Source organism: Macrobrachium nipponense, chromosome 8 (assembly GCF_015104395.2).
Source record: "Macrobrachium nipponense isolate FS-2020 chromosome 8, ASM1510439v2, whole genome shotgun sequence".
In the NCBI taxonomy this organism is placed as follows: Eukaryota; Metazoa; Arthropoda; class Malacostraca; order Decapoda; family Palaemonidae; genus Macrobrachium; species Macrobrachium nipponense.
This window is the reverse complement of record NC_087203.1, coordinates 30984761-31010486: the sequence shown is the minus strand read 5'-3', so window position 1 is coordinate 31010486 and position 25726 is coordinate 30984761. Positions and strand designations below refer to the sequence as shown.

General features: G+C 39.4%; 1 protein-coding gene across 1 annotated transcript in view; it reads right to left on the bottom strand.

The window, feature by feature from the left end:
* LOC135222637 (uncharacterized) overlaps positions 1 to 25726 on the bottom strand; it is a 93230-nt gene that overhangs the window by 44261 nt on the left and 23243 nt on the right. The window lies entirely within an intron of this gene.

Genomic DNA, 25726 nt, shown 5'->3' with positions numbered 1-25726 from the left:
TCAACGTTATATCCCGTTTTCATCTGACTGCTGTGTTAAGTGCTCAGTAATGCAAGATCAAGCCATGCTGCATTATGGCGTGAGGCTGACGTCGGCTCGAATCTTTAGTGTTGAATGGCTTTTTCTCACGTTCCCTGATTCGATTTCAATTGTTTAGATCAGGGGTTCTCAAACTTTTCAACTCCACGAACCCCTTATGAAGTTTCAAATTTTCTATCTACCCCCTAGACTAACAATTAATAATAATAATAAAAAACAATGTCAATCAATTTGAGTAGAATTAGTTTAGTACTTGACATTCAATAGGTTAAAAACGTAACACTTAGTAAGAAAATATGCTTGGAACTTCAGATGTACGATTACATGTAACTTAATTCTCCGACACGTTAGTTATTCATCGACCCCCTTTTAACCCCCTGGCTATTCATAAACCCCCTAGGATGGTCCTATTGACCACTTTGAGAACCCCTGGATTAGATGGAAAACGAGAACAAAACAAGTTAATGTCTAGGTTATTGGTTATTTACATTCTGGATGCGGTACTCAAACCTGGCGAAATTGTACGTGATTTCGTGTACATACGTAAAAGAAAAGCCTACTGAAGCTTAGAGAGTCTTCCCTATGGTCGAAAATGGGCCTTCTCTTACGCAGAATACAACTTAAGACCCAAATTCCGATGGAGTTGTTTACCTTTAGCGTTTACTGCCCTCATACGGGGCATATGGTGCCTGGGAACTCTCTCTCGCTCTCTCTGCCTGCCTGCCTGCCTGCCTGGAGACTCGGCTATTAGGATTTCTCATAGTTGTATGCGACATGCACACCACTTGAATCTTGTCTCATTAGCAAATTGAATCGACAGCATACACCTTAACAATTTCCAAAACCAAATGTGATGGGGCCTACGTTTTTTTTTTCCAAGTTCTAGTTTCTTTTATCTTTCCCATATTGCTGCAATTACGAAAGTTCAAAGAGTATTACTTGAACATCTGCTCTTCTTCCACTTTTAGTAATGATTACATTTTAATATATTACAGCAAATATAATTTTTTTTCTCATCATTCTGGAACATAATCAGGTCTCCTAGTGCTCCTACTTTTTCAGGCCCCCCTCCTACTTAGTCATACTTTTTTAAAGGAAACTCCTACTTAAAAGAGTGAAAAATAAAATTATATATCCTTTATTTAACTAAGTTATTAGTGACGTTGTTTTCGGTTGAGATATAGGCTGCCATCTAATGTTACAGAGTGCAAAGTTGGAGAAATCATCTGCTGAAACGGAGAAAATTTCAGATGAAACTGCTTCTCTAATCAAGAAGCGAAAAACTTGAGCCATAGTGCATTTCAGTGACTGACAAATTATTGTCGTAAGTAAGTTTGAGATGCCATTGTGAGGACCAGAGAGTAAGACAGGTAGCTGGGTACTGATAATTTATTAGTTGTTGTTTTTTAATTAAGCTGACCTTGTGTTAGCACGGGCTCTTGCTCACCGAGCAGCCAGTATTTATTTATTACAGACGAACTGGGTAGACATAGACGGGTTCGGACGGAAGGTTAGTGTCAGTCTCGCACGTACGAACAACCGTAAACAAAAGGGACAGGGCCCCCGCTGTGAATGTGTTTCTTCACAGACGAAAATACATGAATAATATTACATAGAGAGAACGGATTCCCGATGTTCGATTCTCGGCCATTCCATTCAGGAGTGAGAGATGTGTATTTCTGGTGATAGAAGTTCACTCTCGACGTGGTTCGGAAGTCGCGTCAAGCCGTTGGTCGGTCCCTTTGCTGAATAACCGCTGGTTCTATGCAACGTAAAAACACCATACAAACAATCATATATACATCAAAAGGAAAGGCGTAAAATGCTCTACAGAATGGGTAAAGGAACAACGCGGCTTGACGATGAGATGCAATAAAAATATGGAAAAAGCGTTGTCCTTACACCATTCTATACAGGCTCTATTTTTGTAACTGCTTCATTATTAGTTGTAAAATAGAACAAGCTAGAAAAAAATGCCTCTTGTTACTTGGTGGGGTTTCACCTTTCATAAAAAAAAAAAGTATTTGATGTAATGGAGCAGGTAACATCTGCTTACGTGTACTGATTATTCTTGGATAATGAATTTTAAAAGTTACTACATGTATGCAAAAATGATTATAATGTCCCATTTGGAAATCACATTTTATCCATGTGGCACTCCTACATCTGTAAGATAAAAACTCCTACCTTTTTTTTTCAAAGGCAGCCAGGAAGCTTTCATAATGTAGGTAATAACTTCAAGAGAATTTTATATATATTATATTATGAAAAACCTTCAAAGTTATACCTACATTACGGCGGTCTCCTAGCTGCCTTTGGAGAAAAAAAATAAAAAGGTAGGAGTTATAACCTTGAAGAATTAGGAGTGCCACATGGAACCATGTGATATTTCAAATGCGACATTTTAAGCATTTCATTGCATACACGTATTAACGTTTAAAATTCATTATACAAGAATAATCAATCGGTACCAGCAAGCAGGTGTTACTTGCTCCATTACATTACTTTTTTTTTATTTTATTTTATTTTTTTTTTCTTTTGACGAGTGGTTAAATTTACCTCCTGTGAGTAATACTGAGTCCCGGCCCCCTGTCCCGGCCCTGCCTGTTTGGTTGTATACGTAATTATGTGGATGTATGATATTTCAATCTTTTCTATTATGTTTGTGGGACGTAATGAACAGTCCTCCATATATTATACTCTATTATATAATTATTATATATATATCTATATGATATAAGTATATATATATAGATATATTATATATATAATATTAATATTATATAAATATATAATATAATATATGGAAATGGAACTCTTATCCAAAATATTAGACACATTTCTATCGGCCAATTCCATTTCTTGCTGGATGTTAAGGAAACCTAGGATGCGGTGCCTTTTATATTCGTTCATCGACGATTCACTGAATTAGGGAAGGTTGTTCTTTGAATAAGAAGTTTCCAGTAGAGCAATAAATAACTTAATATAACATTTGAGTTTTTTCAATTAAAATCCAAGCTGGATTTGACGGGTCCCATGTCCTGTACATCAATTTGATTTAAAATAACAAGTTTTGCTTGCTTTATGCGACAATTAACCAACATCGTTTATATTTTTTGCTTATTTTAGCTCTTGATGGAACCAAATTTAACTTAGCACAAACATTTCTAAAAAAAAAAATAATAATAAATAAATAAAAAATTAAAAGTTAATTGATTACACACGAGCAAAAAATAAGATCGAAACAAAAAATGTATCAAAGAGGGCCCATTAAACTCTGCCTATTTACTTGCAAAGTGTTCCTATCCCATATATACCCTCAAGGAAGTCTTGTTCAAAATTTTCCCGACCTCTAACGGAAACTTTTAAGAGTATCTGAATTCAGTCTCATGTCCCTTTTACATTGTAAATAAAAAATGAAAATTGAAGCCTCATAAATGAAAAATGTAAAAAATAGCCCTGCCACCTAATGTAGCATAGATAAACACCCAAGACTGTTACACACCCCCCCCCCCACCCCCCCCCCCCCCCCCCCCAAGAACCCTGAATAAGTGAACACTCGGGTAGAATCTTCCCATAGGTATAAGGGGAAAAAAAATGGTAAAAATCAACCTCTTATTTAGGGGGAAAACGTGACATATCCAAGGGTGGAAATTGTACGCTTATCGATGAGTACATTTACATGAAATTTGAGTTCTCCGTCATTATGAGAATTAAAATTTCATATTCATGAAAGGCATTCGATTGATGGCTTGAAACATTGGCAAGTGGAACCGCCAGTGGACATCGCAGGTGACGTGACTGAAGTTTGACAGAATCATACATACTTCCTAATATTCAATCAATATATTGACATCAGTTTGGGTTATACTGCAGTACAACATTCGTTCAGGCCCCATTGCCCCAGTGTGATTCTCTAAAAGAACAATGTGTAAAACCTGTCAATACCCCAACTACATCAAATTCTTGCTCTTTTGGGTAGTCGCCTGTAATTATTATAGACATGTCCTCTTCACGAACGTATTTAAAATTAATTTATAGTTCGTATTTCCTAATGGACGGGGAGAGATATTTTTACTGTGAAATTTGTTTCTCTTTACCCCAAGACTCCTTTTCTATTATTTACTGTAGAGTTCTATACGTTGGCAACTTTTTCATCAGAATCGTGACTGAGCACAAGATGTAAAGACAGCTGCTCTTTGTTTTTGTAGTAAGTCATCGCCGTTTTTTCTAAGGTATTCTTTTCACATTGTGCCAAATAGAATGATAACCACGCTCTAACTATTTCTTTCGACCTTTTCCTTGCGCCAAATCAGTTTGCATCTCTGGTTGTTTCCTTCCACCTTGAATACTTACATAGTCGTCACATTTTGAGCTACGTATGAAGGGAGCGAAAGATGGAATTTGCAGCGTCAATGTTTTAACTCGTCGATTCGTCACTAACACAAGTCACCGTTGGACGAGACAAAACAAAGGCTTTGTAGGATCTGTGGTATATCACAACCTTTTAAGGTTTACAAATATCTGCATCGACTTGCATCCTTAGCTACTGACACACTCTCTCTCTCTCTCTCTTGCTCTGGGCGTAAACAAAAACAATACAACATTTACCAGGGACAAGTTCGGGAACATAAACTTAGGTAAACCATGAAATTTGACCATATTCCTTGACCAAGATGGGAATGCTATATTACGTTGAGCACCAAGTAAAATATCTAGTGTCATCATCTCCGACTACATAACAAAGTCAACTCGAAGCAAACTGTTATAAACACTCGCATGAATAAGATCGTCTCAGACGATCTCCGTCTTTGCCTACGTTATTGTAACCCAAACAAGAGTGCTCGTGCGTCGTTCGAACTAAGGTAATGAGAGAGGTACCGTAAGGATATAGTATATTATAAATACTGTCTCTTACCTACAACTAAACTGTACACGTTAATAGGCGTAATTTGGACAAGTTCCAGGTAATCTTTTCGGCTGAGGCAAGATGCAATGCTAGCGCCCATTGCAATGATCCTAACTTTATCTGGGACGTGAATTCGATCTAGAAAACGGATAGGTGGAGCCGGATCATCAGGCTCTCTCTCTCTCTCTCTCTCTAATACCATGGGATTTTGACAATTTTTTGTAACAACAATGTATTAGATAATACACGTTAAAAATTGTAATGTTTGTGGGAATGCAACAGAAATAACTCCTAACGGTTGCCTTGGGTAAGGAATCATATATGTTATAGATAACTCGCGGATCACGAACCTTAATAGAAAATTTGGACTGCTATTCACAATGACCAGCATGCAAATGATAAAAATCTAAGAAGCCATTAACTTGCTGTGCATTATTGCTTTGGGGGTTTTAGGCTCGGTTTCGTTTGTCTGTTTCATTGTCTAGGGTCATACGCCGTAGTTTCCTCCCAAAAGACAAAATCTTACCATCAGTTCTCGAGGTATCTCATCAAACCATGCACACCGACATAGACAACGTTTGGCATTCTGGCGAAGGGTTAAGATCTTAGAATGACTCTGGGTAGATGATGATGATTATCTGTTAGTGGGCGTGAAGAATATTTGATCATTTGCTAACCATCAGTTCATTTTTTTTTTACTAAGGCGAAATGTAACTTAAGAACCAACATTCGTTTTTCAGTTAAATTTAGGTTTATCATAGTTTTACTCGTACACAGGCGTTGGTAATCCGTCAAGTCCAAGACGAGTACGACTGGCGCCGACCCGTCAGACATAGCAACACCATCGATTGCGCCTGACCCACGCAGGGGAGGGGCGGGCGGGCGGTTACATCATCTGATTCTTAACCTGGCGCCTTCAAAACAGAGGCTTTGAGATTCTCAAGACATGCATGCAACATGTCTTCGCAGTAATATCGGTTATTATAACTAGTATTAAAAATTTCGAAAGATGGCTTTACCTTTGTTGGGACGGGAGGTTGGATTAATAGAGAATAGTGCCTTTGTTGACCTAATACATGAATAGTATGCTCTGTCTTCCCTTCCATCGACATGCGTCGCACTCAGTATGGAGAAGAACAAAGGCTAGCTACTATAGCATCCTAATTCCAAAAGGATTGGCGCGAGCCAGGGCAACATGCTCTAGTGCCTTCAGTAACCCCGTGGAATGAAGACAAAATATACACTTATTTATTCACATATCGACATCCATCGACTTGTCACACTCACACTATAATTATATGATGTGTGTGCGAAGAAAGAGCGAGTTCAGACTGTATTCGCTGTATTCGATGTCGATTTCAGACACCCTGAGTGAGAATTTATTGATGAAATGTATCTAAGCCAAAAATAACTGCATAGATTCGACATTCTACTGAGAATATGACGAGATACGTGGGACAGCATAACCTGGAAGTCTGAATATCAAAATAGTAGTTGCAGTAATTGCTGGTGGATACTGTAGTGCCTTCATATAAATACCAAGATGTAAACCTCCTGTAAATACCAAGATGTAAACAGTCACTGACTTTTACCGTTGTCCGAAATTCTTATTAATTCTGATACGAACCCCAAAAGGTTGATTACGATATAGCGCAAAACTTACTTTACTCGTTACATCAGGAAAACATGTATTAAATTTATTAATGTTTACAGTAGAAACCCCTGAACGGGAACATGACTTTGGTCACTTGGTGGATAGTTTGACTGATTGATTAATATAAAAGAATTTTGGCATACATGCCAAACACGGCAATTAAGGGCATTCAGCGCTGAAACGGAAAAATTGACGATGTAAAGATTTGAAAGGAGTAGTTAGGAAAACCTCAAAGCAGTTGCACTCTGAATCAATTGTTAAAAGATGATTGACAGTAAGATGGATGAAAAAGAATATGAATGGAGTTAAAGTAAAAGGAATAAGCTTCAGTGCCTTGACTGCAAGCGGGTGAGAGTAATACGCGTTTTTATTCAAGACAACACAAGAAATCCTCGTTAATCCTAAAGTTATCGCGTATTCAACATGTACATTTCTGCTGCATTTTTGTGCAGGCTTTTAATTTGCTTCTTTGCTGCGTTTTCTTCCATTTTCATGTTTTTAACAACGACACCAGTATTTCCCTCGAGTGTGCAGCCTGAGGAATTATTTGCGTGAAATCTATAAATTCGTCTGGCGTTTCCGTTTTGCTTTGTGTGGCACCTGACGTAGTCGCGTTTTTTGCCGATTTAGTCTCTCTCTCTCTCTCTCGTTAGATCAAGGGTCTTGTAACCGGTCTTATTTAGCTTTCTTCAAGGGAACATATCATCAGTTGCATAGAAAAAAGTCTAACTAAATACTGCCGCTGAATGGCCTTCTTGGCCCTAGTGTCTGGGCTTTAGCCCTAAATATCGCACATCCATCTAACTAACTACGTAAAATTATGAACGCATAACAATTTACGGTTGGAAGACAATGAAGACACAAAATAGTGCTTATGAAAGGACGGATGAAATATGACTTCTCTCGTTAAGTTCTTGGTAGTTTATTTAATTAAATGGGCTTTTCCACGATTACTGCCCTCGTAAAGCCCAAGGATTTTAAGTATATATCACACAAAAAACTAAGACTTATACTCTAGAATTCTACAGCCTTGTTCTGATCGCCTTGTGGTTTAATATTTCCTTACGTACAACAGTCTCCAACTGTTCAGTACTTGTTCGACTCTGGCCAAAATATGCTGAGGCCCTGTGTTAGACGGAGGGTCGTGACTCATCATCACAGGCGATGATGCACACCCTAAGTGACTCCCTCCGGCCTCCGCGGGCCCACAACGACACATACTGAATCTAGGAGTTGGAGAGTATACTCGGTTACGTACTCAACTCAGTTGTCTTTTAAGGTTTCATTGGCATTGGCTCTCGAGAATTTCGTGAACGGTGACGGTTCGGTCTGAATACTGAGCTTAAATAGTAAAAGTGTTCGCCTTGGCAAGTGTCTTCCTTAAGGTTAGTAATCATAGGAAGCCCATTCCCCTGTTGCTCTATGTTGAAGTGACTTTCAAATACTAAATAAAACGTGTTACTGTGTGTGTGTATTTTATATATATGTGTGTGTATATAGTATTTTATATATATTGTGTGTATATATACACATTATATATATACATACTTTTTAATGCAGTTTTTCTCTTTGTTAGGTAGGGTTTGGCGCCAAGGGAGCGCATTTCAAGCCGACATTCAGTGTGGTCAGGTCGCGTGCATCACTTGCATGTAACTCAAATTGCATGTTCATTGATCAATAAGAACTCCACCCACCCCCGATTCATCGATGCCCGACGTTGTGACTGCAATCACGTGCTGTGATTATTCGTAAAATTCATGTACACATACATATACAGACACAATTTAGGCCAAAAACCATGCGCTGGGACCTACGAGGTCATTCAACGCTGATAGGAAAATTAAGTTATAGGTTGAAAGGTGTAACAGAAGGAAACCTCGAAGTTACACTATGAAACAATGGTTATCAGAGAATGAAAGAATCTGGGTGGAGGTACAGTAATAGGGGAAAAGGTGGTTGCAACTAGCGGCCAGATTTATGCTGCATAGTACTTTTATTTATTTTTTTTTTTTTGCAGTGCACGATGCGTAAGGTACACTACCCCCTAAGGGGGTTTATATATTACTGGTTGAAAGCTAAGGGCTATTATTCGCTGGCCTGCCTCCCACCCTTTATCAATCAGTGAAGGGCGGGAGTCAGTCCAACGAGACGAAGTCCGTGGCTTTAAACCAGTGTTTTAATGGGCCTTTTATACTTGAGACGTATCCTGTTATAACAAGTGTATATATATATTATATATGTGTGTGTGTGGTGGATCTAGGGACGGTGACTGGAAATCGACGAAAATTTCAAAACAAAAGTCATCCTTCGATTTATCTCTTTAACTCGTGTCACGTCCGGTACATTTGGATTTGTCCAGTTACATAGTACGAAGTGTTCACGTAAAGGCAATCTTGGGTATTCACATAATCTCCTACGCAGCATAATCATAAAGGCCAGGTGTGTAATGAAAAATGTAGTTTTAAAATTACCTGTAGGACGTAGTTAGGTAATTTGTTTATAGTTCTTGCTTTTTAATTTACAATCCATGAAGACGATTTCGTTAGCTCACATTCGCACTGAATCGTAATGTAAAACTTTGCTACATCTCATGATATTCATGAAACGTTTCAATTTGGAAACCCGTGTAGATTTAGACACGCTGCCACACCTAAGTATCAGGTTAAGGAAGACAAGTGTCCTTGAACATTTACTGAAATGTGACGACTTAGAATGATAGAATGAAAGGTTCTCCGCAAGATTTATTAGGTTCATGGGCCCGACAAGTGAAAGAATATTTTAAGAGAACGAAAATGAACTGTAATTAATATTGATGAGTTGTCTTGGACGAACACCTGTAGATTATTACGCTGGAATGTTAAAATACGTACAATTTGTTTTATGCTTTTCCATTTAAAATTTTTGACAATGTCTTATACTTTAACTATTCTTGCACCCAACTAAATAAGTTGCCTTCGCGAGCAAGCAAAACAGGCACTTAAGAGTCTCTGTGGGGAGAAGGAAGGCCCATTTCCTAATATTGTAATTTTACTCGAATCTCACGACACCCAAACCCAGCCGAGCTTAACCCAATTGAGAAGAGTCTACCCCTGCAGTGCCCATTCTTAAGTGAATAAATGCACTCAGCCCTTTCCAGGCTCATAGTTCACGCTCGGTGATCAAGGAATCTCTTGTGCATTCTTCACAAATAGTTCATTTTTCAAGTACTTGGCCTGTGTATTCGAAAACTGAATTTTACCCAACTCAGTTTGGTGATATAACTGATATATTTTTCCAATGAGAAATTTGGATATATAATTTAATGTGCATTGGATACATACTATACACTTGTGATTATTGCAAGCTTTCCATGACATCTGAAGGACTAACTTCTTAATGAATCTCACTTCCTTGCACTCATTGTTTTCGCTAGAATATAACAGGAGATTTATCATTCTTTATAAATCGGTTAAACCGAATAGCAAATATTATTTCAACCCCTCCGTTAAACCTATACTAATCAATCATCGATGACACTTACCTGATAAAGTTACACAGTTATCACTAATAGAATAGTTAATAAATCTGTTTACACAAGACACTTCATACAAACATACGTACCCTACAGTAGGCGATGGGGGTTAGGGAAATTGGCGAACAAATGTTGCAGGTACACACACTGCCAAAGTCAAATATTCAATACCATCATCATGCTGTTTTAAAACTAAAAATCTTATAAAAACAAGTTAACACCTTGCAAGTCAAGTGGTCAGTGGTTCAAATAAGATATGACGCCATCTGACTTTCATTTATGCATAAATTACAAAACAGATCAATGGAGTACAGAAGCTTGTGGAATATTCCTCTGCCAATACCAGCATTCGCTCACAGTTGCTACCTTTCCGTGACAACAGCACATGTATTGACGCCAGGGACAGTACAAGTCAAGTGCATTGAACCTTTCTTAGCCCATCCCGCGAGGTCTAGTCATTAATAGACGATCACTGGAACGGCTACAACTTGACTTTCATCATGGCTTGGCATTGTCAACATCTTTTACTGGTAGTGCGACACGGTTGTCACGCATTTCTTTTGATTTTTATACTGATTTTACAGTCGTTTTTAAGAATAAAATATGAAGGTGCAAGGTTATGTAACGTGAAAAGGTACATTTGGTAAATTACTTGTGTTAATTAATCAGTTTACAACTTGTGGGTTCTCAAGAATGAATGAGGTTTAACGCAAAATGAGTACAAGACCGTTCATTTCATTAAAATACCTATGTGTATCATAATTTCTTTACAAAGTCAGTACTCTATACTAATATTGATACTGTAAAAATAAATTCGCCCTACCAGCGGCAGAATGCCCCTCATTGATTTCCTAGAGAGCCTAAACAGTGATTTATGTGCCGAAGGGTAGGACAACAAAAGTGGATTACAAACTAGGATAAAGAAGGTATAGTAGGGTCAGCAGGCCCATCCGAAAAATGTTCCCGTAAAACGTAAAGGTGTATAATTTGTGTCAGCCTTGGTATGAAGGCTATGAAAAGGTAATATGCAAGGCAATCTCAAAGCAATAAAAGGTGAAAAGTGAAAGAACAAATTTGCAGGTTTGAAGATTCAGAAATCAAGAGAATAAAGGACATTTTGTGATACTGTTTAACAAGGGGCTTATAGCATGTTAGTGAGTGTCTTGCCTGGCACACACACAGAGCTTAAGATCCTTTATATTATTGTTGTTCGTTACAGGGGAGCCAGGCAAGTTGCTCTTGTGCCCTGTGAGAATCATGCTACACTATCAAAAAAGAACCCAACTTTTATGCCAGTGTCCAGGGTCTTAGTTTTACAAGCAGGAACAAGAGGAGTGTCTAAGGACACTTTCTTTTGGGCTTCATGAAGTGATCGAGAATATATGGTTCATCCTACAAAGAGGATAGGTATCTAGTCCATGCAAGAGCTCACAAAGCAAGGGTATTGGCCCATCCCTAGCCTTTCAGAGAAACTTCAGTTTCACAGATGATAAGGGCACATGGTTAGCAGTGCCTGAATTCCTTCACCCCATTTTACTGTAGGCATATTGACCATAAGTCCTTGGTATCTTTTCTTAGGACTTGTGGTGGGTGCTCAACAGGTTGTGTAGTTTGTAAGCTTCTCTAGGACGCAAATAAGTATCTCCTACACAATATACATACCTTTCAGTTTTTATAGGAATTACTATTTAGTGAAGCTGGAAACCGGCTGTTTTACTTATAACAAGGAGGCATGGTATAGTTAACTACTTAACGATCAGGTGGGAGGCCCTCCCACCAAGTCAGTAGTGTCACTTTACTTTTGGCCCTCATATTTGTTTAGACGTGCCTCCCTGCCCTCTGCCCTGCCTGCTATTGCTTTCATCATTATTTGCAAAAATGCTTCTTTCCGGGTGGGACTGTGTCTTTTGTTGACCCTTTGCTGCCTTTTGATTTATCTCATGGAACAGCAACCCCAACTACCATCTGATTCTCAGGAGTGTAAGCCAGTTACCATGCATACCTGGCATGGTTCACTCAACAGCTAGGCTGGAAAAAAAAAATAATAAAAATTAAAATGCAGCACACCAGTCCAGCCAAACTTGAGGTCTGCCTAATAAAGAAAAATGCACATCAATGGAAAGTAGATGATATGCAAATGCACAAAATGTAAGAAAAAAAATTATAAAAACTTCTCCCTACCTTCCACAAGTTGAAAATTACTATTTACAATCTCTTGGGGGCCCTCTCTTACAAGACAATCGTAAATTTTACCAAGTTATACATGTTTTTTTTCTATATTATAACTTGCACAATATCAAAACAGATAAGAACTTGACCCAGTAACAATTCTCTGTATAATTGTAAAATATTTATGTAAATTTACTGTGATCAGAGATACAGTAACTTTTCTGGATTATGCATGTTTTTTCTAATATTAATTACAAATATAACCAACATAGTATCATGAAAGATAAAAATTAAAACCAACAGCAACCTCTGGGTACATTTATGAGCAAATATATCGAAAGGTGTGAGAGAGAGAGCAGCAATACGTGACCCCTTGAAGTCAAGTACACCACTAAATCATGAGCCGCCTAGAATCGGCGACATTAAAGGTTAAGGCTTGCAGCCATTTCTGCTTCTCCACTAACATGGGTCCTCATTTCCTTTGCACATTGTGCTGAGGATTTGAGTGCACCCCTGATTCTGTCTACTGATTGCTGTGACTGGTCCCCAGAGCAATGATCAATGTACTTGTTGAGGAATAGGCAAGAAGAAGCTCTCCAAGTGACTACCTTGCGAGCAACCCCTTGGATGTTTTTATTCCCTCAATGAGACTTCCTTGCCTTGCTGCCCCTCCTGCAAAGTGGCTTCCCCTTCATCATCTTCCCTCACTTCATCTTGGAGATAGTTGTTGGAAAACTGGGGACCAGGACTAACTCTCCGCAGTGACCTTTGCTTGCGAGGAGGGAGAACCTTCTCCCTTGGCTCAAATGAAGGTGGCCCCCACAACCCTGACTTTGTTTTCTGGCATGGAGGTGGACAAACTCCGAGAGACCTGGCAATCCCTAGGTCTCCATGGAGTTCCTTCAATGCAACGGTTGCTGGGTCACCTTCGAGCAGCCAAAGTCCCTGCTCCTCCTGTGACTCACACCTCCACCTCTGCTGTGACCATATCCACAAATTAAATATCTAATGCCAATGGGTGTATCCATGCACTCCACCCTGACAACCCCAGAAGTAGTTCTCAAAACCACCATCGCTCCTGTTGTGTCTTCAGCAGTGCCTGTTGCTGGCCCCCTTTTTCCAGCTCCTGTGTCTTCCTCCAACCACAGGGAGTAGATCCTCCACACCCTCTTGAAGAAGTTGAAGAAGAGATCCAGGAAAGTATCACCTTCTTCATTGTTATCGCTGTCTTCTGCTTCTGCCTCCTCCCCTCCCTCCTGGAAGAAGACCCATACTGGGACTTGGGAAACGGCCATATCCCTCTCCTAGAAAGACACAGATCTTGTTTGCTCACCCAGGTCTTTGGGCTTGGGGAATGAGTCACAAGTTTCTTCGAGACTTGCTGATTCCAGAGGCAGGGGTACTCAATCCTCCAAGGAGAGCCGGGCGCTGGCTTGGCACTCTGCCTCAAAATGTAGTGGTCTGCTTGCCTCTACTCAAAAATCTCTGGACTTTCAAACAGAGAGGTCATCCACAGAATCTTCGTTCCATGGTAGGTCCAAGAAGGGAAGTGTAGCTCAATCAATCAGTCCACAAACCGGTCCCGACACGTGAGAGAGGATGGGGTCTAAGCGAGCAGGTGCTTCCCCTCCCCCTTGTGCTACTTGTCTGAGTAAGTTTCGAGGGTCCTGTGAAGGTCTTGCAGACTTGAGGCTCCACCCACTGGGAGTGATGTCAAGGAGGTCCCCCTTAGAATTGTCTTTCTATCAGGAGACTTCAGTCTTGAAGATGACTGGATTATGTTGCAAGGACAGTACAGGCACTCGCCCAAAGGTGTGCGATTGCTCTCCCTGGCCTGCTCCTCATTCAAGTTCACACAAACAGGTCTGCTCGCCTCTTAAGAGCCATAACACATTCTCGCGAGCCCTTTTCTCTCCTCCAGACAGCCCATAGAAGGGACTCTCCTAGAGTGGGTTGTGATCGCTTTTCACTTGCCTTGCCTGTCAGCACAGCGGGTTCTGACAGGACAGGTAAGGGTACTTGCTCTCCCTCTCCTGTCCCGTCGACTTCTTGGGGGGTACACCGGGAAGCATGAGTTGGACAGAGGGCTCATGATTCTCACTCACTATCTAGCCGCAGCCCTATCGTGAGGACTTACAAAGCGGGCAAGGTTCTCTGACCTACCCATTCGTGAGCTCAAGTGGTTGAGCAGGAAGCTGGGGGTCTTCTGGTGAAGTTCTCCCACCTGCAGGGAGAGTATTGAGGAAGGACCCACGGGTCCTCTTCCCTGTGATGCAGATTTTCTCAATATACAGAGAACCTCTGCTGCGATTGCACTGTTGGTTCTTCAACACAACAATCTTAGGGTAGGGGTCACGTCGACATCCACTGATCATCTTTCTGGCCTTGAAGGTTTCTGGGGACTCAAGAAGGGACCCAGAGCCTCTGTAGGCTTGCTGTGGTCCTCCTTGCAGAGGGGTTATTGGACGAGGTTACAGTCTACCCCGCTATATGCGGATTCACCTATTTGCAGATTTTTCTAAGGACCATATTTATCTATTCATGGAAAATCCTCCTATTCGCAATGTTTTTCACTGAGAAATATTCATAAATCACTGTACTTTCATATCCTTTTCATGACTAAATGCACTTTTTGTGATAAAATTATTAAAATACTCTAGTACTACATGCATTTTCAATTTTTTTTAATTGTTTTTATAGGGGTTCCAAGTATTCATGGACTTGAGCTATTCGTGTGTGTGTGGTACCCAGTCCCTGCAAATGGGAAGTCTACTGTAACTCATCTCTGGGGAAGAGAGTTCCTCCGATTTAACCGTTCAGCCAGGCTACTTCCCCCTACTCTGCCTTGCCAGAAGAAATGTTATGTGCTCGACCACTGCCGACAAAACAGGTTTACCTAGACTTGGTTAGCTTAGCTCTGGGGCTCTTGCTGAAGCATCTGGAACAGAGAACATAGTCCTCACGCAACAAGCTTTGGCTTGTAGGAACAGACTAGTACGTCTTCTGCTCTTGCAATGGTCCCCAGGCACTTACAGTCTAATCTTTCTGGTCCAGAAAGAATCAGGGGAGTGGAGGCCAGTCACTGACCTCTCTCCCTGAACCGATTCGTTCATCAGACTAGGTGTAAGATGGAAATAGTGCGGTCTGTGCTTGCCTCCATCAGGGAGAACGATTTCATCCACGGGCAGACAGTAGTTCAATTCAGGGTCCTTTGCTTCAGGCTCTCAACCGCTCCCCAGGTGTTCATGCATATGTTTACCCGAGTCACCATGGGCCCATTCACACAGGATACGTCTGGTGAAGTACCTTGACGATAAATTAGTCTTGGAGAAGTCTCGTCTGCAGTTGCTCCAAGACAGGGATCGCCTTCTCAAGATTTGCTGCAATATAGGGGTCGTAGTAAATCTCAAGAAACCCAATCTTGTACCCAAGCAGACAACAGGAACCTCGTACTAATAGGGGAGTGTCTAAACACTCCTCCTCCCAAGATGCTTCTATTCTCAGATGCTTCAACCGAGGGATGGGGCGCACACCTGGATGAGTTTATGATCTCAGGTGTGTAGAACTGGGAAGACAAGCACCTTCACATCCTGGCTCTACAAGAATTTAGAGATTGAAAGATAGGACACTCGGTGTTGGTGATGATTGTGCAAATGTCAACAAGGCTAGTACTTATCTCCCACTAGGAGAGCTGTCTGCCAAATACACACCAAGCAAGAAGAATATAGTAGCCAGGATCAAGTGACAGGAACAGAATGGTCCCAACAAATGCACATCATGAGAAGGCATTTTGATCTTTGGGGTTTTCCATCAATCAATCTCTCTGCCACCCAGCATAATGGGAAACTCCAGGTATTTTCCTCCATCATTCCCAACCCATGGGCCAACCTGAACGTTTACAACTTGCAGCGTTCTGCCTGCTCCACTCTGTGATGAACAGAGCAATGATCACCAAGGATCTCACAATGACCCTGCCCCCTGGTATCAGGACCTGCTAGCTCTTCTTGTCAAGGCACCTAGAGAGATTCCACCTTGGCACAACCTCCCAAGTCAATCGCATGCAAAACAGTTCCATCAGTCCGTGGAGTTGCTCACACTTTCACGGCTGGAGACTATGAAGCATCTCTTGCAAATGAGAGGCTCTTTTCACCATGCAGCAACAGAGATGTCTATATATTTATGACAATCCTTTTCTGCAGTCTAATGAGGCAAATAGGCTGTGTTCTGTGGTTGGTGTCATGGACAGGGTCTCTCTCTGGTCACAGAGCCACTATTTAGTAGGTAGTGGACTTTCTCATTTTTCTTCACTGACAGAAGCTCCTCTCTGTCTCAGCAATTAAGGACTATAGGGCCACCCTGGGCCTAGTCCTCTGCCTAAGAGATGTGGATACTTCCTCATCGTTTGAGATATCCCTACTCATGAAGAACTTCGAAAGTCTTGACTCTCTCAGGGAACTCAGGTCCCCTAATTGGGATGTAACTCTCGAACTTAAGAGCCTAACTAGGCCACCAGGGATCTAACTCTCGAGACAGTTTTCCTGCTAGCCCTGGTATCGGCTAAGAGTGTAGGTGAACTACACAGACTTTCCTTTGATGTTAAACACTCGAGGGGGTGGGGATCGGTTACTCACGATTTCATCCCGGATTTTGTAGTGAATACTCAGAATCCATCACTTCCTGATGCCAGAGTCAAGTCCTTTATGATCCCCTCTCTAGAGGACTATGTTGATAATGATCCAGATTAGATGTTATTGTGTCCTGTTCGAGTGCTGCAGCGCCATCTGAAGAAGACCCGACATCCCAGGCCTGAGTGTTGACGACTCTCCATTAGCACTGGCTCGACTGAGAAAGAAGTGTTCAAGAACACTATTTCTTTTTGGCTTCATTAGACAATCAAATGGTCGTACTCTGCTTCAGGTGAGGGCATCTCCAGTACGTTCCGTGTGAGTGCTCACAAGTTAGGGCATCGATCCGTCCATTGCGTTCTGAAAGAATCTGTCGATTCCTCAGGTTCTGAAGGTGTGTGGGGTCACGCCAGGCCCCCCGTTGACATGGTGAGTGCATACAACACAGCTTCTTTTCTATAATTTCTCATATTTTATAGAAGCAAACCCTTCTCTCTCTCTCTCTCTAGAACATGGAGAGAGGGACGGACAGTGTGAACCAATTGCTTTTTATGGCCTTATCATTATCTCCAACCAATAAAGATTATACCTACACTCTCTCTCTCTCTCTCTCTAGAACATGGAGAGAGGGACGGACAGTGTGAACCAATTGCTTTTTATGGCCTTATCATTATCTCCAACCAATAAAGATTATACCTACACTTTTATCTCGAATGATGTTGCTTTATACCCATCATTTCGAGAAAGTGCCCAGAAGTCAGACAATCAAACATACAGTTCCTATATATTTTGTTCATTTTGTCAAGAGGTAAAGTCTTTCCTTGATCTTTTGACCAGGAAGAAGACCTAGGTGTGGCAAACTACCATTCAATTCAGAGACTTATTCACCTTCCTCCCTCCAAGAAGTAAGTCTTCCTATGTGAAGGCCAAAAACTGTAAATTATGTAAGACATGAAAGTAATTTGTTTTTTTCCTAACTATACAAACCTGAGGTCTACATACTTAATTCCCACCTCATACCACCCCTCAAGCCGACACAATTACCGGCCCTGAAAGTAAAATGACGCTCTACTGACCAGGTGGGAGTCCCTCCCACCTGGCCGTTAAGCTAGCTATCTATCATACCACCTTGTTAAACTTGAACGGACGATTTCCAGCTTTGCTGAATAGTACAGGCAGTTCCTGGTTATCGGCGGCAAAAACCGCCATTAACCGAAACTCTGATTTATGGCACCAAGTTTCGGTTAATGGTGCCTCTGTTAGGTATGTTATGGCGCCATAAATTGCCAAATTTATGGTGCTAACCGAGTGCCGTCAACCAGGATTGCTTGTAATTCTACATAAGGACCTCAGGTTAGTCTAGTTAGGAAAAATACAAATTACTTTCAAAATTTATCATAGTGTACTGGAGGTTGCTGTAGTCATTGGTCCCCTGTTCACTGAAGATCGGGAGCATGGCATTTCCAAGTGAGACTCGGCTAGCCAGTCAGTTGAGGGATAGTTGAGGGATTTTTCCTCCCACTTAGAGTTTTATATCTCATGAAAGGCAGTGGTTTATATTTCTGTCGGAGCAAATAAAATATTTTAGGTGATTTTTAGTATCCTGGGATACACATACAGACCACAACCTTTTATTTCAAATTCGGGATTTTGTCAATATAAACGCCAATTATAACCAAGTATCCCAGATACGTAGTGGTTTTGTTAAAATTTTTGAAACTGGATCTATGCTTACCAAATATTAATGCATTTATACTCTTATCCACTAATATGAAATTGTTGGGTAGAATTGCAGCATTCAGTTGCCAAAGGTTCTTATTGTAAAAGATTGCTTATAATCTAATAATTCTTTTTAGTTTCAGGATGAAGACCACACTAGCAAGTTTGGTACTTTTGGTTACTGTCATCCATTTTTGTAAGTACATACTGTAATTTGAACTTTTGAAATAATGTCATAAATTGAAAATTTTGACCAAGATCATGACAGATACTGTAATTAAATTTACTAATATTAATTTTTAGTAGAGATAATTTCTTCTTTGTATCCTGAATAATTTCTAGGAATTTTTATAATTTTTAATAGCTTTAATGCAACTTTACAGTTATGTCTATAAAACTAATACTTTAAGAACTTGACAACAGACCAAGTAGAAAGGCAGTTTCATTTTTTTCTATACGTACTCTAATTTAGCTTCAATTTTCAGCTGAGGCCTTTCTGTGCTATCAACAAGAAATAGGTGGTTCTCGGAGCATCATTTTCTGTACAAACTCATGCTTCTCAATGGGAGGCAGCCTAGGTATGTTTTTAACCCTGTTCTTCATCTCTCGTACTTTGTTTTATATTATATAAACTTGCTATAATGAATGTAGGAATCTGCATGATGATAAATGCTATGTGGAGTAGGGCAGCCAATGTGCTGACAAAAAACAATGGAAACAAGCTTTGTAGGGGGTTAGATACAGAGGAGCTGAAACTAAAAGCAGTGACTAGTAAAATAAGAGATAAAAGTTGTGGAATTTGCCTACCACAACATTTCAAGAAGCCTAGAGAGGAGTTGAAACATCAATTTTATAATTGACATCTAAGAAAAGGCCTTTTTGCGTGACAGCCTGTGCTACTGTAAGGCCAGCTTAACCCTTAATGGATGGATATGCTCACAGGAGTAGCAATACTGTAAAAGGTTTTGGGTGGTCGACGTATTTACTCATGGTGAGTAACATTATTATGTGCCATCAATTTTGGGGGAATCGGGCAGGAAAGAGGTGCCATTACTTCTATAGCCCTTAAATTAACTAATGACAACTTATAGACTGGCAAAAATCAAATGAGTGGCTCATGAGAGGGTTAGTTGTGATCTTGACTTGAAGGGAGCATGTACTGCCTCTCTCTCACAATGATGTACGTAATTTTATATATTTGCTCATAAATATACCCAGGCGTTGCTGTTGGATTTGGTTCTTATCTTTTATTATAGTATACCAGTTATAATGGTAATTTTTCAAATAAAAAAAATATTAGAAAGAATGTCAGTTATAATTTTAATTTTTCAAATAAAAGTACTACAAAGAAATAGTAGAAAAGACATGTATAATTTAAAAGTTACTGCATCTTCGATCTCAATAAATTTACGAGAATATATTACAACAAATATACTCAGAATTCGTTACTGATTTTAGTTCTTATCTGTTATGGTATAGCTGGAATGTAGCTTGTAAGGTATTAACTACATAACTGATTGTTGAATTCCTTCTTGGCTGATGAATTATAGCAATAAAGACCGACTATGTGTCAATGACAGTTGCAAGAGAACATTTTTCCAACAGACAGCTGTTTACCTTTGGAAAAAGAACAACTTTAATTTAATTTAAATACAGTTATACCTATTTTGAGCTATGAATCAAGTATATGCTTCAGCTGAAGGTTAACAATTTAACCAAACATAATTTAACCTAAAAAGAAACTGTTGGGTACAACTTGGGAATATAAGTAGGTGGCTATCTCAAATCCCCCATCCCCTTTCTGTAATCTCAAAATGATTTTTTTTTTATATGTACTCCAAATAGCTCTTTGCTCTGTCCAGTGGCTAAAGGCAACCATTTTTGGCTGATGAGTACGTATAACAGTAACCTGACAAATTATTACGTACTTAGACCTGTTTACTCGGAGATAAACACTCAGTTTAGCTTTTCTGTCCTTCGAAAGTAGATACCGTACTTAGTTCATGAAAACTTGTCATGCTACTGTTGCTCCTTTGGTAATTTGGAGTAAAAAATGTGATATGTGTATCCAAATGACGAATTATTCACAGAAATTTCTACATTTTTAATAATTTCCATTTTGGCAGTTGTCACCATTTCTGTTAAGTGAATCACACATATTGTACTATTATGATTATTTTCTATATTGTGTAAAGTGTATTAAAGGTGCTAAAAATAATTTTACATAATTTATACTTCTGTCTTTCAACCACCTAAAAATAATTTTACATAATTTGTACTTTGTCTTTCAACCACCTGTATATGTATGTATTCACCAGTTTTGTAAAGCAATATGACTATTCCTTAAGAGAGTGGTGGAATTTGGATATTCCAGCTTCCTTCAAATGAAAATGAAATTGCCCCAGGTACAAAACTGTGTGATTGATTGTCACTATAAACTAATTCCATACATTCCATACATATGTTCTTTTAAACTCCATTTTAGGTGACAATGTGGGTGTGAAGAAAGGCTGTGCTGACAAGACCTATGAGGAGATCTGCCAAGCTGCTGGCATTCCGGGCCTGTTCTCGGAACATGCATGCTTTTGCAATGGCTTCCTTTGCAATGCATCCACAGTACCTTATGTGTTTGCTCCTCTTCTTCTTCTCTCCTTCCTTCTCCAGGCAGTTGTGGCATAACCACAATATGTGCTTGCCATTAAAGTCTTTGTCCATTCATTCCATTGGGAAAACATTTAAGGAGTAATGTTAGCTGTATTTACACTGCATGTTCTTGCTAGGTATTCCTTTACAGTATTACCTGTAGTTTTATTTTGTACCAAAGGTTTTATATAAATGAAGAATGCTTGAGCTTGTTTTATTAACATAATTGAACAGATTTAAAATGATAAAGTGAAATTTGTCTGCTGAACTGAGCTTAATTTTCCAAGTTTGCTTTATGTAGATTGATGTGCTATGGAATTACGTGAATAGGCTTGTAAATAAGTTATTGTTGGATAATAATCTTTATAATATAAACCATCTAAGCCATGCCACCTGAATTGTTTGCTATAGGGCTGCAGCATTGAGTTGCCAGATGACTTCATACTTTGGGTGTTGGATAAATGTTAAAAGATGAATTAATACTATGGTTATGTTTGTAGTGTTTGTATCATTTTCATTTTAAAAACAGGTTATTTTCAAATCTCAAAAATTTGAATCCAACAAAGGATTGTGGGCATTAAAGTCATCTAGTAGAAGGGTTACAGTAATGAATTTATTACATTGGCATATATGATGCTCAGTAATTAGGTTTGATTGGTTTTATATATTAGTAGTATATTGTTGTTATTATATTCAGTAGATGAAAAACTATTCATATGGAACAATACCACTTTGGCCATTGACTTGAAATTCAAGTTCCCTAAGAATAAGGTGTTAATTAGGAAGTAAAGGGAAATACAGAAAGAAGACATACCACTTATTTTAAACAAAAAAAAAATAATATAAAAATAAATTGTAAGAAGAATAGTAATAGGGTAAGAATTTTTGCTTGAATTTCTTAGTTCAAATTGCGCGACATCCTTGGGGAGGCTGTTCTACAGTGCAAAGTGTAAGGAATAAAGGACCTCTGGAACTAAAGAGTTTGACAGAGGCATATTTACTGCATATTGGTACTGCTGTTTAGTGAATCTAGTTGCTCTCAGCAGGTACAGGGGATCAGGAATCATTTGTGAAGGTGAAAGTCGTTGTTGAAATAAAACTTAAGAAAAAATTACAAACGAGACAATCTGCCAATGAATGAATGAATGATTGGAAGTTTTCTGGCATCCTGACATCGAAGGTCATTGACGCCGATATAGTTTATTATAAATAAAGAATGAAATATTCAATTAAAACCTAAAAGCAAATACGTCATTAGAAAGTTAAATAGTTTCCAGAAGACCTGCTTCTGAAGCAAAAATGCTGCTAGCATTGTACGACACATTGTGTCCAAAAGAATCTTGGCAGATGAACCTGCCATCCTCACCTCGAGCCTCAAACAGATTTATATTTCTTTCGCGCTATAAGGGAGGGGGGGGGGGGGGGTGGGGGGGGCATTCAGTCAGCAAATGCCTCACTGTCAAGGGTATCAAACCGTCATTGCAATATGGTTGGTGTTGGCCAGCTAACAGAAACTCGTGTCATCAGTGTGTGACCAAATCGGAGACGACAAAGAGTAGTCTCCCACTTTTGTGGCATCCCGTTATACTTCCAAGGGATATCACCTTCGTTAAATTATTATAAATAAATTTCTTAATTGTACGTAAAAAATCATTACAGGGTTTTGGGATACCTTCTTGGTAACAACTCGGCTGCCGCATTTTTTGCCAGTGAATCTGCCTCCTCATTTCCACGCACACCTACGTGTGCCGGAACCCAACAAAATCGAACTGTTATACCTTTCAGACAATGATGAAAAGCCGAACTGTTATACCTTTCAGACCAATGATGAAAAGCCACTCTAAAATCTTTAAAACCAAAGGGTTACTAGAATTAAAAACTTTTAAAGCTTGAAGGACACTTCTTGCATCACTAAAAATGGTAAAATTGCCTTCCTCTTTTAATGCTATTTTCACAATAGCGGTTAATATGCCATATAGTTCTGCAGTAAATATGGAAGAAACTAGAGGAAGTGCAACTCTACAATTAAAAGAGCTACTATATATTCCAAATCCAACGCTAGCATCAGATTTGGAGCCATCTGTATATATAAAAGTCGATTCCTGTTCATCAACGTGTTCATGAAAGAGAGACCTAGCTTTTAATTCAGTCATGTTCTTTTTTTTTATACCAATAAATATTAAAAAGATATCTGGTAATTTCCATGGAGGGGTTGGTGATATCCTAAATGGAAGAACTCTATTACTTGCCGTATCAAGACGTTTATTAATTGTTTTAACCGAAAAACCACCATAAGGTTGAGGAGATTTTGGGTGTAACTCAAAATATCTACGATGCCTTACAAAGTTTGCAGTCTGACAGGCTAAAGAATTAGGAAGTCTTTGCAACCTATACCAATACCGAAGAATAGAAGACTTTCGGTAAAGGTCTAAAGTTAATTCTCCAGCGTCAACAAGGAGACTTGGGATAGGCAAAGTTCTAAATGCTCCTGTAGACAATCTAATACCAGCATGGTGTAAAGAATCTAATATCTTTAATCAGCTTGGGGTGGCTGAGGAGTATATTTCACACCCATAACTAATTTTTGAAAATATTAAGGCCTTGTATAATTTTAAAATAGTTTTGCTATCTGTCCCCCCATGATGTATGGGACAATACTTTTAAAAGATTCAGAGCCTCAAGACACTTAACTTTTTAACGCCTTTAAGTGAGGAACCCATGTCAACCTGCAATCAAATATCAAACCTAAAAATCTAGCTTCAATTACACATGGGATCCGTTGACCTTGATGTATATATCTGGGTCTGGTGTACTCCCCGAATAAGACAGAAATGGACAATAGTAGTTTTGCTTGTTGAAAACTTAAATAATTTTGTCAATTGAGAGTTGTAGTTTTCTTTCAGCCATCGACATTCTAAATCCAGCAAATGATATGGAGAGATCATCTACAAATAATGTTGAGAGAATATCTTGGGGAATGACAGACGATATCCATTAATGGCTAGTGCAAATAGTGTTACACTTAGCACACTACCCTGGGGAACTCCTTCTTCCTGACATTTCCTCTCTGATAGTTTCCCCCCACTCTCACTTGAAAAAATCTATGTGAAACAAATGATTGAATGAACAATGGTAAACTCTCCTCGTAATCCCAATTTATGAATGGTTTTAAGTATACCATATCTCCATGCAGTATCTATGCCTTTTCAGGTCAAAAAAGACTTACATGGTGCTGTTTAGAAGCAAAGGCTTCACAAATAGAGGATTCCAGTCGTATTAACACATCAGTCATTGAATGTATTTTTCTAAATCCACACTGGAAAGGTGATAAAATACCCTTCTTTTCCAGGTACTATACAGTCTTACATTGACCATCTTCTCCATGATCTTGCATAAACAACATGTCAATGCAATTGGTCAATAGTTTGCAGCTAAAAACTTATCCTTACCGGGTTTTAAAAAGGCTAAATAATGGCTAGTGCCCAAACACTTGGATAACTATGATCATACCATATTCTGTTAATAATGCTTAAAATAAAATAACTTGGTATTAACAGGTACATGTTTAATCATTGCATATGGAATTCCATCGGGTCCAGGGGCTGTATCATTACACGTAGCAAGTGCAAAGTCAAATTCTCTTTCAGTAAAAGGAGAGTTGTATGACTCTTCCCTTCCTGTTGCAAATTTATAATTTTCTTTTCTTCAATGCTCCTAAACTGGTGACCAGGAGCTGGTTCACACTTGCATGATACATGTTTTAGAAATGATCAGCCAGGGCATTGCTAACCTCAGTTGCTCAGTCACATACTGATCATTCACCTTCAACACTGGTGGTGGGTTGGGGGTGAATTTGCCTGCTATCTTTTTTACTTTCCTCCACATAGAAGATGATGGCGTTCTACTGTTAATGGAGGAAACAAAAGACACCCAAGACTGGCGCCTAGCTTCTTTCATGGCATGACAGAACTGTGCTTTACATTTCTTATATATAATTAAATTCTCCTAAGTATGGCGTCTGCGCAATCGAGTTAAAGACCTTCTTGTGGCTCTGCGGGGCAGTTAGTTCTGAAGACCACCAGGGGCCTGGTCGTCGTTTGAATAAAACCCCAGTCGTTTTCAGAATTGAATTGACTCCTGCTGTATGAAGGGTTTTCCATTCAGCATGTCTATGGCATCATCAATATTTTCAAAATGTTCTGCTTTCCCTTCAATTTCGCTTAGCTCACGAAATCTATCCCAGTCCACCTTGTCAAGATTCCATCGTGGTGATCTCTGTAAAGGTGGACCATTGTTGGTGTTAATAATGAATGGTGCATGATCACTAGTATGACAATCATCTAATGTCCTCCAATCGAAATCAAGAAGGCAATTAGAGCTTGCGATTGATAGGTCAATGCACTACAAGGTACCTGTCTGGACATGAAAGTGTGGGGGGTCTCCTGTATTAAGGAGTC